Genomic DNA, 3,649 nt, shown 5'->3' with positions numbered 1-3,649 from the left:
TGATCGGTTGGATCGTGAAGACGTACGACTACTTCCTGTACGTCGTGTCAATGCTTCCGCAGTCGGTCTGCGTGGGTACGTAGACAACACTCTCCCCTCTCGTTGCTATGCATCACATGATCTTGCGTGTGCGTAGGAAATTTTTTGAAATTACTACGAAACCCAATAGAATCATCTAGTAAGGAAACTGCGGATCTTAAATCTATAAGTATTCATCCTAATCTTTTTGCTATCATTAAGGAACCAATTGCTACAAATGAATTTTTCGATCTTGTGCCTAAAATTTTGATAATCACTAGAAAGAAATAAATTCCTAAGGGAAATAGATGCCTCATCGAAGAATTTCCTACCAAAGATGGCAATACCTAGATCTATCCTCGCTCTTATGCCTAGCTAGGGGCGTTAAACGATAGCGCTTGTTGGGAGGCAACCCAATTTTATTTTTATTCCATGCTTTTTGCTCCTGCTTAGTAATAAATAAATTATTTAGCCTCTGTTTTGGTTGTGTTTTTTGTGTTTAATTAGTGTTTGTGCCAAGTAGAACCGTTGGGAAGACTTGGGGAAAGTCTTGTTGAACTTGCTGTAATAAACAGAAACTTTAGCGCTCACGAGAACTGCTGTCATTTTTATTTTAAGAGTGCTATTTAGTTAATTATTTTTGAAGATGATTAATAGAAAAATTACTCACGTACGGCAATTTATTTTAGAATTTTTGAGGTTCCAGATCTTGCGCTAGCTACAGATTACTACAGACTGTTCTGTTTTTGACAGATTCTGTTTTTCATGTGTTGTTTGCTTATTTTGATGAATCTATGGCTAGTAAAATAGTTTATAATACATAGAGAAGTTGGAATACAGTAGGTTTAACACCAATATAAATAAATAATGAGTTCATTACAGTACCTTGAAGTGGTCTTTTGTTTTCTTTCGCTAACGGAGCTCACGAGTTTTCTATTTTGAGTTTTGTGTTGTGAAGTTTTCAAGTTTTGGGTGAATTCTTTTGATAGATTATGGAACAAGGAGTGGCAAGAGCCTAAGCTTGGGGATGCCCATGGAACCCCCAAGATAATTCAAGGATACCAAGAAGTCAAAGCTTGGGGATGCCCCGGGAGGCATCCCCTCTTTCGTCCACTTCCATCGGTAATTTACTTGGAGCTATATTTTTATTCACCAACATGATATGTGTTTTGCTTGGAGCGTCTTGTATTATTTCTGTCTTTGTGTCTTAGTATGCCACAATCATCCTTGCTGTACACACCTTTTGAGAGAGCCATACATGAATTAAAATTTGATAGAATACTCTATGTGCTTCACTTATATCTTTTGAGCTAAGTAGTTTTGCTCTATGTGCTTCACTTATATCCTTTGAGCGTTATAATTTTGCTCTATGTGCTTCACTTAGATCTTTTAGAGCACGGTGGTGGATTTGTTTTAAAGATACTATTGATCTCTCATGCTTCACTTAAATTATTTTGAGAGTCTCTTAATAGCATGGTAATTTTCTTAATAAAATATGCTTGGTATTCAAGATTTGTGAAACTTTCTTTTGAGTGTGTTGAATACTAAGAAAAGATTGAAGCATGATAATTGTTTTGAGATATGGAGGTGATAATATTAAAGTCATGCTAGTTGAGTAGTTGTGAATTTAAAGAATACTTGTGTTAAATTTTGTGATTCCCGTAGCATGCACGTATGGTGAACCGTTATGTGATGAAGTCGGAGCATGATTTATTTATTGATTGTCTTCCTTATGAGTGGCGGTCGGGGACGAGCGATGGTCTTTTCCTACCAATCAATCCCCCTAGGAGCATGCGCGTAATACTTTGCTTTGATAACTTCTAGATTTTTGCAATAAGTATATGAGTTCTTTATGACTAATGTTGAGTCCATGGATTATACGCACTCTCACCCTTCCACCTTTTCTAGCCTCTCTAATACCGCGCACCTTTCGCCGGTATCATACACCTACCATATACCTTCCTCAAAACAGCCACCATACCTACCTATTATGGCATTTCCATAGCCATTCCAAGATATATTGCCATGCAACTTTCCACCGTTCCGTTCATGACACATTCCATCATTGTCATATTGCATATCCCGGTACACCGCCGGATGCATTCACATAGAGTCATATTTTGTTCTAAGTATCGAGTTGTAATTGTTGAGTTGTAAGAAAAATAAAAGTGTGATGATCATCATTATTAGAGCATTGTCCCAGTGAGGAAAGGATGATGGAGACTATGATTCCCCCATAAGTCGGGATGAGACTCCGGACGAAAAATAAATAAAAGAGGCCAAAGAAGCCCAAATAAAAAAGAAAGAAAAGAGGCCATAAAAAGAGAAAAGGCCCAAAAAAATATATAAAAATGAGAAAAAGAGAGAAGTGACAATGTTACTATCCTTTTACCACACTTGTGCTTCAAAGTAGCACCATGATCTTCATAGTAGAGAGTCTCTCATGTTATCACTTTCATATACTAGTGGAAATTTTACATTATAGAACTTGGCTTGTATATTCCAATGATGGGCTTCCTCAAATTTCCCTAGGTCTTCATGAGCAAGCAAGTTGGATGCACACCCACTTAGTTTCTTTTTGAGCTTTCATATACTTATAGCTCTAGTGCATCCGTTGCATGGCAATCCCTACTCACTCACATTGATATCTATTGATGGGCATCTTCATAGCCCGTTGATACGCCTAATTGATGTGAGATTATCTTCCCCTCCTTTTTGTCTTCTCCACAACCACCATTCTATTCCACCTATAGTGCTATATCCATGGCTCACGCTCATGTATTGCGTGAAGATTGAAAAAGTTTTGAAAAAGTTAGAGTATGAAACAATTGCGTGGCTTGTCATCGGGGTTGTGCATGATTTAAATACTTTGTGTGGTGAAGATAGAGCATAGACAGACTATATGATTTTGTAGGGATAACTTTCTTTGGCCATGTTATTTTGAGAAGACATAATTGCTTTGTTAGTATGCTTGAAGTATTATTATTTTATGTCAATCTAAACTTTTGTCTTGAATCTTTCGAATCTGAATATTCATATCACAATTAAGAAGATTTGCATTGAAATTATGCCAAGTAGCACTCCGCATCAAAAATTCTCTTTTTATCATTTACCTACTCGAGGACGAGCAGGAATTAGGCTTGGGGATGCCTGATACGTCTCCAACGTATCTATAAATTTTGATTGCTCCATGCTATATTATCTACTGTTTTGGAATATATTGGGCTTTATTTTCCACTTTTATATTATTTTCGGGACTAACCTATTAACCGGAGGCCCAACCCAGAATTGCTATTTTTTTTGCCTATTTCAGTGTTTCGGAGAAACAGAATATCAAACGGAGTCCAAACGGAATAAAATCTTCGGGAACTTGATTTTCTCACCGAACGTGATCCAGGAGACTTGGACCCTACTCCAAGGAGTCAAAGAGGAGGTCACGAGGGTGGGGGGCGCCCCCCTAGGGCGCGCCCCCTGCCTCGTGGGCCCCTTGGTGCTCCACCGACGTACTCCTTCCTCATATATATACCTACGTACCCCCAAACGATCAGATGAGGAGCCAAAAACCTAATTCCATCGCTGCAACTTTCTGTATCCACGAGATCCCATCTTGGGGCCTGTTCCGGAGCTCCGC

The sequence above is a fragment of the Triticum urartu genome, chromosome 3, assembly GCF_003073215.2.
Source record: "Triticum urartu cultivar G1812 chromosome 3, Tu2.1, whole genome shotgun sequence".
Taxonomy (NCBI): Eukaryota; Viridiplantae; Streptophyta; class Magnoliopsida; order Poales; family Poaceae; genus Triticum; species Triticum urartu.
The sequence above is the reverse complement of the archived record's forward strand: the minus strand, read 5'-3'. Positions refer to the sequence as shown.